Genomic DNA, 12,977 nt, shown 5'->3' with positions numbered 1-12,977 from the left:
ACACTGAAGCCAGCCCATGTTCATTTTCTCATCAACCAACACCCCCAAGTCCTTCTCCTTGGGCTGCTCTGAATCTCTTCTCTGCCCAACCTGTAGCTGTGCCTGGGATTGCTCCAACCCAGGTGTAGGACCTTGCACTTGTCCTGGTTAAACTTCATGAGGTTGGCATCAGCCCACCTCACAAGCGTGTCAAGGTCCCTCTGGATGGCATTCCTTCCCTCCAGGGTATCAACTGAACCACACAGCTCGGTGTCATCGGCAAAAGTGCTTTATAAATGATCAGAACTTGGGCAAGAGTGAAGTTGGACTAGGTAACTGTTGTAGGCCCTTTCCAATTGAACTATATTAAACCCCAAAATCTCATGGCTTTACAGAAGATGCTGAGGATCTTGGGGCCCTTGACTTTGCAATACTCTGCTTCCCCAAATGGCTACAAATGCCTTGCAAGTAAGCTAGACCAAATGCCATGGACCTCTAGTCAGTAAGTTTTTTCTCAGCACCAGGACCCAAAAGATGCTATCAAAGGTTTCAGTCTACTATTGCTAGAACCGTCTGCACTTCAGCCCATGTGAACAAAGCCCAGCTGGAGAACATGGGTTTGTTATACAGGAATTAAACATTATCTGCTGGAAATTATATTATCTGGAATCCAAAAGCAGGTCTTTCATTATTACTTCCCTTTCAAGCTACCACTTTCTCTCTGTGGAGTGCACTGAATTGTGTTGCTGGCCCTTTTTAATTAGGCTAATTTCAAAATTAAGTTGAATTAAACATCTTATTTTAGCAGTAGAAGAGGGGACACTGGAATAACTGCTGACAGAAGGGCTGTGCCTGTTCTTCCTTGGTCTAGCTCCAAAGACCTGCTAGTATTTATTCATATGAGCAAAGCTAAGAGAGATGGACTCAGCATCTTCCCAGATTTCACTGTTCCTTCTGAAACAAAGGAAATGTCCACACTCTATGTAGGGAGGAAATACAGGAAAACATCTTCTTGTGTCCCATCCCTGGGGAGAATGGTGGAGTCCTGGTACACAGGAAAGCCAGAGTGCTGTGAGACCATCCCTGTGTGGGTTCCCAGCTGGATTAGAGCACCATCATGCTATAGTGACATATTAGAAAAGCAAGTTTATTTAACAGCCAGAGCTCTGGAAAAGTTTGACTCATTTTCATAGGATTTTTAGGAAAAAGCATGTGCAATATGAAATCCTGTAACAAACCAGGGTGCACACACCATGAGGGATGTCCTGCAGAAACATGTCCCATCCCTGCAAATAGGAACTGGCTTCTTGCTTAAGCTGGGAAACCCAAAACCATACATAGCGACTGTGTGAGTCGCTAAGGACAGCCATGGATATGATTTGATTTGCAGCTCATGCCAATGGTCCTTCAGCTGTCTTTTTCTTATCAGAAACCTAAGAAATAGGCAACTCAGATGTGCTGGTCATGGAGGGGGAGGCAGGAGAGGGGAGAAGGAACGTGTCCATCCTCCTTGGGCATGAATGTCAAGGATGTGAAAGCCTTGGTGTTGATGGATTTGTCATCAGGAATCTGAGTCTCATATACTGCCATCGACTAATGGGGGGAGAGAGATGTAGAAGGAGTATCAAGAGGTGAAGGCTCCTGATGATTCTCATTGGGAAGTCCCACCCCAGCATCCTGGCAGACGTGCTCCAGGCACAGAGCTCCTCTTGTCTCCTCTAGTCAGCACAACGGCCTGGTTTGAGGAGATTCAAGTTAAACAACCTGATTTAGCTAAACCAAATATCCAGTGTGCAGTAGGATGTGTTTAAGAACTGCTGAGGCTCTGGGGCAAAAGCTACTCACCCCCCTGGAGGTGCATGGAGCCCCATGAACTGCTTTGTAATGGCCCCTATTGCCCTTCTACAAGTTAGTAATGGTGTGGGGGTCAAATGAGGCTTTTGGGGGAAGAGCTAGGAAAAAAGAAAGGTGACAGGTACGGTATCTCTGGTGAGAGCAGAGAGGGATGCCAAGAGGGGGGGGGAAGGAAGATGTTAACTAAGGAGTGTTGCTCTGCTTGGAAAACAAATTCAAATGTGCCAGTCAGCCTGATGTCAGGGTGATGCTAGGCCACTGGAAGGGCTGGATGGACAGCAGCACCCAGGGCTGGTGGGGAGGCAGGAAGTTCCCCCAGCCTCTCTGGTCCTTCAATGCCCTGAGCTGCAGGACACACTCCAGCTCATGGGGTAGGAAAGTGTTGGTTGGACCTGGGTGAAAAGATCTTTGGTTATTTCTGTTATTTCATAGAATGACAGAATCCCAGACTGGGTTGGGTTGGAAGGGACCTTAAAGCCCATCCAGCTCCAAACCCCTGCCACGGGCAGGGACACCTTCCACTGGAGCAGCTTGCTCCAAGCCCCTGTGTCCAACCTGGCCTTGAACACTGCCAGGGATGGGGCAGCCACAGCTTCTCTGGGCACCCTGTGCCAGCGCCTCAGCACCCTCACAGGGAAGAGCTTCTGCCTAAGAGCTCATCTCAGTCTCCCCTCTGGCAGGTTTAAAGCCATTTCAGACTGAACTGTGTATTCTGGGGAACATAAATAGAACTTTTGCTCTGAAACAGCTAAATCATTAACCAGTGTTTGTGCCGGGGGGGATAACTAACTTTAGTTGAGCAGGTCAGTAGGTACCTTCATGCTGTTTATTCCACAGCTGCAAATTTCTATCTCATGTGTAAATGCTATCCTGTGTGTATATAAGAGGTTATCTGTACCATGATATATTCCTGTCCTAGCACAGTTACTATAAATCTGCCCCGCTCTGATTCCTGAAGGCCACAGAGTGATAAAATATCTACTATACGACTGGTGTGCTTGTGGTTTGATACCATTATCTCCTTTTTCCCCTATCAAAAGCAGGAGCGTGCCATGCCCTTTTCTCCTAACATCTTCTGCAGCAAGCAGGGAATGAAACCATCTCCCTTTCCTCCCCAGTCACCTTACTGGGAAGGCAAAGTGGTCTAAACTACGAGCCCTTGGCAGCTGAGGGAAGGGAGGGAGGACTTCAGCCAGGTGTATTTTTACCAAAGCAGTATGATAAGAAGCAAAGCCCATGTGAAGATAAGCTTGTTTGTTTTATGAGCTGACCAAGGATAAATCCTGGGCTCTTGTCATGGCACACCCTGGCCTGCTGATATGTGCAAACCACAAGTTGCCTTGTTCAGTGAGGTTTTATTACATGGTTAAAGTGCTATCATTTCACAGTGTAGAGATGCCCAGTGGGAAAAAGAGGGTGAAAGACTCGGGCGCTCTGGAACATCACATCTCATTCTTTCCTGTTAGGGTGGTGAGGCACTGGAATGGGTTGCCCAGGGAGGTTGTGAATGCTCCATCCCTGGCAGCGTTCAAGACCAGGCTGGACGAGGCCTTGGGTGAGATGGTTAAGTGTGAGGTGTCCCTGCTCATGGCAGGGCGGTTGGAACTGGGTGATCTTAAGGTCCTTTCCAACCCAAACTGTTCTGTGATTCTGAGATTCTATCTCCTTGGTGTGTCAGTCCTCCCCCTTGAAAGAATGGAGTCTGAGTGACCCTGATCGTTTCTCTGTTGCAGTAATGCATAAACTAATCTGATAAAAAATACATGTATTTTCCAATCTCCCCCATGTTTGCTGGGTGCTGGAGTGCTGTTTGCTGCCAACCCTCCGTCCTGTTTGTGGTGGTTGTGCTGGTGGAGATGAGATAGGATTTGGGGGGAAAAGGAGGATCTGCGTTATCTGCAGGTGAGTCAGGGACAGGAAAGGCATCATTAAAAGATGTGTTGGAGGTAACAGAGGGTGCAGGAAGGTGAGTGCACAGGATGTGGGCTCCCAGGAGCAGGAGAAGCAAGGTGCTGGGCTTCTGGTGTGAGCAGGCATATGGTGAAAGACTCCTTGGTGGGCTTCGTGCTCTTGCCCACCAGATCCTGGAGTAACCAAAGGTCAAGCAAAGAAGCTGCCACCATCCTGAAGGAGATGAGGCACAGGACTGTAACCGAGACGCTTCTCACTGTCCCCAAGAGGAAGATTTTCTGCAAGGACTTCGTCCTGAGGACCAGAGAGATCAAAGACTCCTTCTCAGTCCTTACTAACCCGGGGCTGCTCCACAAGCAGTGGTGGTGATTTACACCTGGTGAAAGCTGAGTACATTATCAAGAGGATAAGCAGAGCTGTGCCTGTTTCAGAGGAGGGAAACTGAAGACAAGAATTGAAGGCTTTCGTCTATCATCATCAGTGGCAGAGCCTGCGTTATCCAAACCCAAGCCCATGGAATCATGCTGCCTGCTACCCCTCTCTAGCCAAGGGTTGGGCTAGAGAAGGAACCTTTGCAAATGCCCATGTTCTTCCCTTGGGTTAGAACAGTGGCAATCCTTTAAACTAGCAATTTGTTCTGGGCAGAGCCAGCTCATAACATGCAGCCATCACAGATCAGTGTGATGCCCAGCCTGCTCTTTTCAGCCTTGTTTCTAATGAGCAGTGTACCCAGGACCAGAGTGCTAGTGCTCCAGCATGGCCTTCCTCCGAAGTTTTAGCCTCCTTCTTGCGAATACTTCATTTCAAGTAGTTTTTTTGGGCTATAGACTGCTTAAAAGTCAACTGTGTCAGTAAACCTCTGTGTACAGAATATAATATAGATGTGTGATGAAAGTTTTGAAAGTGATGGAATGGCCAAGTTATAGAATCCCAGACTGGTTTGGGTTGAAGGGACCTTAAAGCTCCTCCAGCTCCACCCCCTGCCACGGGCAGGGACACCTTCCACTAGAGCAGCTTGCTCCAAACCCCTGTGTCCAACCTGTGCTTGACCACTGCCAGGGATGGGGCAGCCACAGCTTCTCTGGGCACCCTGTGCCAGCGCCTCAGCACCCTCACAGGGAAGAGCTTCTGCCTAAGAGCTCATCTCAGCCTCCCCTCTGGCAGGTTAAAGCCATTCCTCTTGTCCCATTGCTACAGGTCCAACTAAAACTCTGTCCCCATCCTTCCTCTAAGCTCCCTTTAAGTATTGAAAGGCCACATAAAAACCCCCCTGGAGAGTCAAACAGGAAGAGTGCCTTGCTGTCACCCCCATCCAGCGCCCTGGATTTTCCACACCCTTCACCCTAATGCCAGTGAAATTCCCTTGCTTCTCCCACTGCACTGATTAGCAATTCCCTCCCGCTGCACCCATAAGCAGCATCACAATCCTCTGATGCAATTAATACCCACCATAAGGGATTATGGAAAAAATCCCATTTGCAGCCAGAGGAAGAAAGAAATATTTCTGGGTTACTGGAATACTTCCCGGCCAGCTGTGCCTCTGCAAAATGCGCATGGTCAGTGGTTAATTTGAATTCATTCTCCAGCACAGACCGAGTTATTGATGTCCCTGTCAGAGATGCTTTTTGTCAGCCTGCGGAGGAATCAGACAGGACCCACCTTGCCTGGTGTGCAAGGAGATCTTTCATCACCCATCTCTGCCAGCCCTCATCTCAGCCTCCTCAGCAGCCTGACCTTTGCAAATGCCCATGCGCTTCCTTGCAGCTGGAATAGTGGCAATCCTTTAAACTGGTAATTTGTTCTTACCTGGCTAATCATACTTTGCATTTGTAAGATCTCTTTAACCCAAAGATATAGCTGTGAATTAAATCAGGGGAGGAGAGTAATGAATTATGTCCAGGTAGCCTCATTAGTCAGCTGAGTTATGTGAAATACAGGAAATTAGGGTTATTATTTTAAGCGATGTGGGAAGTCAAGGAGAAAATCCAAATTTTCTGATTTGCAGCTTCTCATCTGTAGTACGGAGAGTGGCGTCAGGGCTGGATTTCACCCCATCTGCAGACCCATCACTCTTCAGACCTGTGCTGAATACCATGAATTTAGCCTTGACTTGAAAACAGCCTTGGCACCGATCACTGCGTTGAATACAAGTGCCCTTCTAAAAATAACTGAGAAGTGGGGGGAGGAACTTGAATGATCAGCATTTCAAAACCAGCTTCTCCTCTTGCCATAGCAAAGCATTGCTTCACCCATCGGTACTCTGCTCTGAAGTTTAATTCACATATATATAGATACAAGAAGCTTTGTGCTGCCTCTTTCGCCATATGCAACCTACCTGGCCACATTCGTATCCCATCACCTCATTTTCTCTCCAGCTTTGTATTCAGGCTATCTCACCTATCAGATCTGGTGGAGGAGAAATCACTGGAACCCCACATCCAATGCCACCAGGCCCCCAAGCACTGACAGACGTCTTCGTGCTCAGGAAGGAGGGTAGAGCCGCTTGTTCAGGCTCTGTCGGGACAGAAATAAAGACCTTGTCTGTCTCCAGTCCTTGCTTCTACAGTAGAGCTATTATTTGGCTTTTTAAAGGAGGTCTATTTGCTTTCAACTCAACTGCAGCCTGGCCAGAATAATGATCTCTCTGAATCTAGCAGGAAGATCATTTACCCAGCTTCTTTTAAGGGTTCTTTTCCTGCAGAAGTCTCTGATGAAGCACCCAAGCACTCGACGGTCATGGTGACATTTTGCAGATCACTTCTTAGAATCCTGCTGAAGGCACCACTGTGTCTCCATCCTTGGAGATATTGCCAATCTCCCACCCAAGTACCAGAAGTACTTTGGGAAGAACAAAGGATTTCTCTCTTTCTTTAGTTTATTTTTTCAGTACCTATCTGTGTGTATAACGAAACTTTCCACACAGGGGATGTGTAACTTGAGCAGAACACAGTATGTTGAATTTTGCCTTCAGCTACACTCTCTGAAGCCAAGATTTGCTCCAAGCTAGTGAGGGAGCACCAAGCTACCAGCACACTGCAGCTATGAGCAAGGTACTTTGTTAATATTCTACATTTCCCCTTTGAAGCAGCAGGTTCCCATCATTGCTGAGCCATCTTTAAAGGTATTGCCAGCACAAGGGCAGTTTGGCAGAGCATCTTTTTGGTTGCAGTTTGCGCTCTCAAGTATCTCCCTGTCCTCAGCTGCTCTTTCCATCTTTTGCTATTTTCCTGGGACACAAATCTTGAGGCTGGAACATTTCCCACTGGCAGAGATTCACCAGTTCCCACTGAATTAGGAGAGAGCTTGGGAGATTCTTAACATCTTCCCAGAGCGCTTTACCGGGAGCAACCCTGTGAGGATGCTGAGGCAGGATACAGGTCTGCCTGCATGGATCCCAGCACCTTGTGCTTGGCAGCACAAGGATCCAGGCAGCCTGCCTCAATTCCCCCTGTGAAGGCGATGGAGGAACTCGCCTGACGCCTCGCTACCTTCCTAAACACATGCTTTAATAAAGAGCCAATTTAATATCCCAAGCACTGAGTCATCTTGTGTCATTACCTGGCGCACGGTACCCAGAACAGCAGTCACAGCATCTTTTCCTTGAAAGAGGATGTTTCATTCCCGCCTCCATCCCCGGCTTTTCACAACTCCTCTCTTTTTTTTCTTTTAAGCACAAACCCTCTCATTTCACAATTTCCCTCCTTACTAAGCTGTGATGGGATTAAGCCTGAAGCGGGGATAAAAGAAGGATGCCAAGCTGTGCAGCATGCCCATGAGGCAGGATGGAGCAGAGATGCACCCTCATGGAGACAGGATCAGCAGCTCCACTTTCCTCTTTGAACCTGGAGCCATTTCCTGAAGAGAAGTCCCCAGTTACTGTAAAGCTGCACTTTCTTCCTGCTAGGACATGTTAATAATGTACACCATGACCAGCATGGTCATGGAGCTTCAAACCCATTCAAGGGTGGGAGTGCTGGAGTGAGAAGGGACGTTTTCCTGAGTCCCAGATGCTGCTGCCTGGCACCCATCCAATGTACCATATTCCCTGGTTTTACCTTTAGCCACCCTGCTATCATCCCTCTCCAAAACCCCCCCACCACCACTAACTACTAGAGAATGACCCCAGCTCCTGCAGAGACTGTGCTTTGTGGGATGGGTCATTTCTCCCCCCAAAATAATCTCAGTTGTGTGCCCTGATTCAGCACCTGTGTGGGCTCCTGAACTGAAGCCCCTATCCCAAACACTGCCACTCTCCTGCTTCCAGCAAGGATGGAGGCAAGTACCTGGCGGCAGTTTGCAACGTGATCAGGCCAAGGATGCCTTGAACAGGCTGGGGCGGGAGCAGGATGCACGGAGAATCCCCATACACCTGATGGGACCTGATGTGCCCAACTGGGAGCAAGACGTGACTTATGCCAGTGTGTTCACATTATTAGTATTACAGGCTGGTGTTCTCCAAAGAGGGCCTGCAAGAATGCTGGAGAGGGGTTTGGGACAAGGGATGTAGGGACAGGCCAAGGGGAATGGCTTGAACCTGCCAGAGGGGAGACTGAGATGAGCTCTTAGGCAGAAGCTCTTCCCTGTGAGGGTGCTGAGGCGCTGGCACAGGGTGCCCAGAGAAGCTGTGGCTGCCCCATCCCTGGCAGTGTTCAAGGCCAGGTTGGACACAGGGGCTTAAAGCAAGCTGCTCTAGTGGAAGGTGTCCCTGCCTGTGGCAGGGGTTTGGAGCTTGATGAGCTTTAAGGTCCCTTCCCACACAAACCAGTCTGGGATCCTATGATTTGTTATGGATAACCAGCTGAGGTGAATTACGATCAGATTAAAATTGCCACTATCATTTAAAAAAATGATAGTTGATGCAAAAGTGGATCCCACCTTTTTTTTTTTCCCCAACCCTGCTCCTGTGCATAAGGAGCATCCCTGGGAAATACTGGTCCTGGGGGCTCTCAGCTGAGGGCCTCAGGGGCCGGAGGGGATGTGTTAGACTGTAGCAGGGATGAGACAGGCAAACAGGACGTGCAGAGCCATTGTCTGACCCAGTGAGCTCTGCACGGCAGCTCAGTGATGCTGTGGGCGCTGGGATTAATAATTAAACTGTAGTAGGATCATAGATAAAAATATGAAAATCCAGGCGGTTCCCTTTGCTTAAAATACGACAAAATAAATTAAAAAAATAAATACAATCAGGAGCTAAATTAACAATGTGCTCTCCCAATTATAGCCACCCTCCGGTGAATACAAGGTTGTCATGGCAACCTGCCCAGCAAAGGATGTGGCCAAAAATAAAGCACAGCAGGGAGAAAGAGCTTTTGAATCCCTCTTTGCCGTCAAAGAAGAATCAGGTTCCCTCTCCGGGTTAATTTATGTCCGCGTTTCTTCCACTGATGTTCATTAACATGATCCATTTATCCTGATGAATGTTAGGGCAAAGTGAGGTGGGGAGTGACAAGGAATCCACAGCTAGAAATAAAGTTAGCTCTTGGATACAACCCAAACAATGAGGGAAAGGGGAATGATGAGGCAGTTTGGTGTTTCTGAGAGCCTAGTGGGGTGAGGAGATGGTGGCTAAAACCGCATGTAGGGACATTTCCAAGTGGCTTTGTGCAGGTCTAAAGGGGCAAAAGGGATCCAGCTGGATAGAAGAGTGTTTAAAAGGTATTTAAATTATGTGTTTATTACATTTCTTGATTCAGTTTGGTGGATTTATATGGAAATGCTTGATTTATATGCAAACAATTTATACGGAAACATTTGCAATTTTCTTCTTTTAAGCTCAGTTTAAAGCCCACCTCCTCAAAACCTGGGCAGATACTGTCTAGGAAAAAGTATTTAAAGTCACTTTTTAACTGCATTTCTCAGCTTAAACCCACCTCCTTAAAGCCAGGATGGACACTATTAGAAGGGCATTGGTTAAAAAGGTGTTTACATTTTGGTGAGTTTTTATATTTTCCAAATCAGAGTTTTGTGGATTTATACAGAAACACTTGATTTATATGGAAATGCTTGATTTATATTGAAACACTTGCTATTTCCTTAAAGCCCACCTCCTTAAAGCCTGGATGGATGCTGGCTAGAAGGGTGTTTAAAAGGTGTTTAAATTCCAGGGTTTTTTTAATTTCTCAACTCAAGAGTTCTTTCTATTTATATGGAAATACTTGATTTATAAGGAAACACTTGCAGTTTCCTTCCTTCAAGCTCAGCTTAAACCCACCTTCTTAAAGTGGACTGGTGCTGGCTATAAGGGTGTTGGTTTAAAAGGTGTTTCAAATATCTTTAAATTTGGGGTTTTCTTACATTTCTCAGCATTTTGTGAATTTATATGAAAACACTGGATTTATATGGAAACTCTCACCACTTCCTTCCTTTAAGCTCAGCTTAAAGCCCACCTCCTTGAAATCTGGATGGATGCTGTTTAGAAGGTAAATCTGGATGGATGCTGTCTAGAAGGTGTTTAAAAGGTGTTTAAATTCCGTGTTTTTTACATTTCTTCATTCAGACATTGAATGTTTATATGGAAACACTTGATTTATAAGGGAACACTTGCAATTTCCTCTTTAAGCTCTGCTAAAATCCACCTCCTTAAAGCCTGGATGGATGCTGGCTAGAAGGGCATTTAAAGTGTTTTAAATGTGTTTAAATTCTGCAGGGCTTTTTTGCATTTCTTGACTCAGAGTTTGGTGGATTTACATGGAAACACTTTATTTATATGGAAACACTTGATTTATATAGAAACACTTACCGTTTCCTTCCTTTAAGCTGTGCTTGAACGCACCTCCTTAAATCCTGGTTGGATGCTGGCTACAAAGGTCTTTAAAAGGTGTTTAAATTCTGTTTGTTTACATTTCTTGACTCATACTTTTCAGTATTTATATGGAAACACTTGGTTTATACAGAAACACTTGATCTATATGGAAATGCTTGATTTATATTGAAACATTTGCTATTTCCTTAAAGCCCACCCCCTTAAAAGCCTGGATGGATGCTGGCTACAAGGGTATTTAAAAGGGGTTTCAAATATGTTTAAATTTGGGTTTTTTTTACATTTCTTAACTCAGCATTTTGTGGACTTAAATGGAAACACTTGATTTATATGGGAACACTTGCAGTTTCCCACTTTTAAGCTCAGCTTAAGACTACCTCCTTAAAGCCTGGAGGGATGCTGGTTAGAAGGGTGTTTAATAGGTGTTTGAAAAGGTGTTTAAATTCTGTGGTTTTCCACATTTCTCGACTCAGAATTTTGCGGATTTTTATGGAAACCAGCAGGTTGAAGGAGGTGATCCTGCCCCTCTACTCTGCTCTTCTGAGACCCCACTTGCAGCACTGTGTGCAGTTCTTGTGTCCTCAACATAAAAAGGACATGGAACTGTTGGAACAAGTCCAGAGGAGGCCACGAGGATGATCAGGGGACTGGAGCACCTCCTGTATGAAGACAGGCTGAGAAAGCTGGGGTTGTTCAGCCTGGAGAAGAGAAGGTTTCATGGAGACCTCATAGCAGCCTTCCAGTATCTGAAGGGGGCCTATAGGGATGCTGGGGAGGGACTCTTCATTAGGCACTGCAGTGACAGGACAAGGGGTAACGGGTTAAAACTTAAGCAGGGAAAGTTTAGACTGGATATAAGGAAGAAGCTCTTCCCTGTGGGGGGGCTCAGAGAAGTTGTGAATGCTCCATCCCTGGCGGTGTTCAAGGCCAGGTTGGACAGAGCCTTGGGAGACATGGTTTAGTGTGAGGTGTCCCTGCCCATGGCAAGAGGGTTGGAACTGGATGATCTTAAAGTCCTTTCTAACCCTAACTGTTCTGTGATTCTATGAAATCCTTGATTTACATGGAAACACTTGATTCCAATCAATGAGCCTTCCAGTGCCTGAAGGGGGCCTTCAAGAGTGCTGGAGAGGGAATCTTCACCAGGCACTGTGGCAACAGGGAATGGCTTTAACGTGCCATGGGGGAGACTGAGATGAGCTCTTAGGCAGAAGCTCTTTGCTGTGAGGGTGCTGAGGCGCTGGCACAGGGTGCCCAGAGAAGCTGTGGCTGCCCCATCCCTGGCAGTGCTCAAGGCCAGGTTGGACACAGGGGCTTGGAGCAAGCTGCTCTAGTGGAAGGGGTCCCTGCCCGTGGCAGGGGTTGGAGCTGGATGAGCTTTAAGGTCCCTTCCACACAAACCAGCCTGGGATTCCATAAGGAAACACTCTCCATTTCCTCCCTTCAAGCCCAGTTAACCCCCCCACCCTTGGATGGACGCCGCTCGTCCATGATGAGGAGGGGTGGGTGAGGCTGCGTTCCGGGCCTGAATCCCTTGGGAAGTGAAACGGGACTTACCGCGTCGAACGCGCGGTGTGAACCCGACCCCGGTGCGCACGGATCCGCCCGGGCCGAGCCGATCCGAGCCGAGCCGACCCCATCGCGGGGCTCTGACTACAACTCCCGGCAGCGCCGGGGGAGGCCGCGGCGGGGCGGGGCCGGCGGTCGCGTCACTCGGGGCCGCCCCGTCCCGTCGCTCCTCCGCAGCCGGTGTGTGCTCCGGGGCGGGCGGCGGCCCCGCCGTGTCTCTGTGTGTGAGCCTCCCTCCCCGCCCTACCCCAATCCCCCGCCGCCGGCCCCTCACCTCAGCGCGGCGCCCATGCGGCTCCCGGCGCGGCCCTGACAGCGCGGCCCGGTAAGGCGGCGGGATGACACAGCACGGGGCGGCGGGGGGGTGTAATGGAGTGTGTGTGCGTGGAGGGGGGTCACGTCCCGCCTTTTGTCTCCCTCAGCAGCCATGGACCCGCTGCGGGGCGGGTGTTGGCACGGGAGGATGGAGCCGGGGCGGGGGCTCGGTGGCGGCGCTGCGTTGGGCGGCCTCGTCCCGGGTGGGTTCCCCTCCCTGTGCTGGCAGCTGGTGTGTGGACGTGGAGCCCCCCCCCCTCCGTCCCCTTCCAGAGCCGGTGTTCCCTTCGCCTGGCATAGCGGAGGGCCGGGGCTGGGTTCGTGTCCGCTGCTCGGCCTCTGGAAGCTTCCCGGAGCGCTCGGTGAGCGCTGATGGAGGGCAGGGCTGGGCTCTCCTTCCATCGCTGCTGGCGAGAGAAAAGGAGAAGGGGGGAACCCATCCTGCCCGTCCCTAGCGCAGTTATCGGCGTTCATTGTAGGGCGGCTGTGCACAGAGCGAGCGGTGCCACCTGGGGTGACCCCCTACAAGGGGGGACATCCCCATTCGGGATGCCCAACCCGCTGCCGGGTCCGTGGCACAGGGATGGGT

The 12,977-nt window shown here is 48.8% G+C and overlaps 1 protein-coding gene across 4 annotated transcripts in view; it reads left to right on the top strand.

Annotated features, from left to right (window-relative positions):
- The first annotated feature begins 12,216 nt into the window (after window positions 1-12,216).
- CTIF (cap binding complex dependent translation initiation factor) overlaps window positions 12,217-12,977 on the top strand; it is a 153,357-nt gene continuing 152,596 nt past the window's right edge. The window contains exon 1 of one of the 4 annotated variants that reach the window (XM_061450499.1): window positions 12,217-12,398. The gene's annotated coding sequence lies outside the window, so the exon portion shown is untranslated. The remainder of the gene's footprint in view (window positions 12,399-12,977) is intronic. The other 3 variants (XM_061450497.1, XM_061450501.1, XM_061450500.1) reach the window with 3 other exon arrangements.

This window comes from Pezoporus flaviventris, unplaced genomic scaffold (assembly GCF_033815535.1).
Source record: "Pezoporus flaviventris isolate CSIRO_AGI_PZ_B2104156 unplaced genomic scaffold, CSIRO_AGI_Pfla_v1 ptg000010l, whole genome shotgun sequence".
Classification (NCBI taxonomy): Eukaryota; Metazoa; Chordata; class Aves; order Psittaciformes; family Psittacidae; genus Pezoporus; species Pezoporus flaviventris.
The sequence above is the reverse complement of the archived record's forward strand: the minus strand, read 5'-3'. Positions and strand labels throughout refer to the sequence as shown.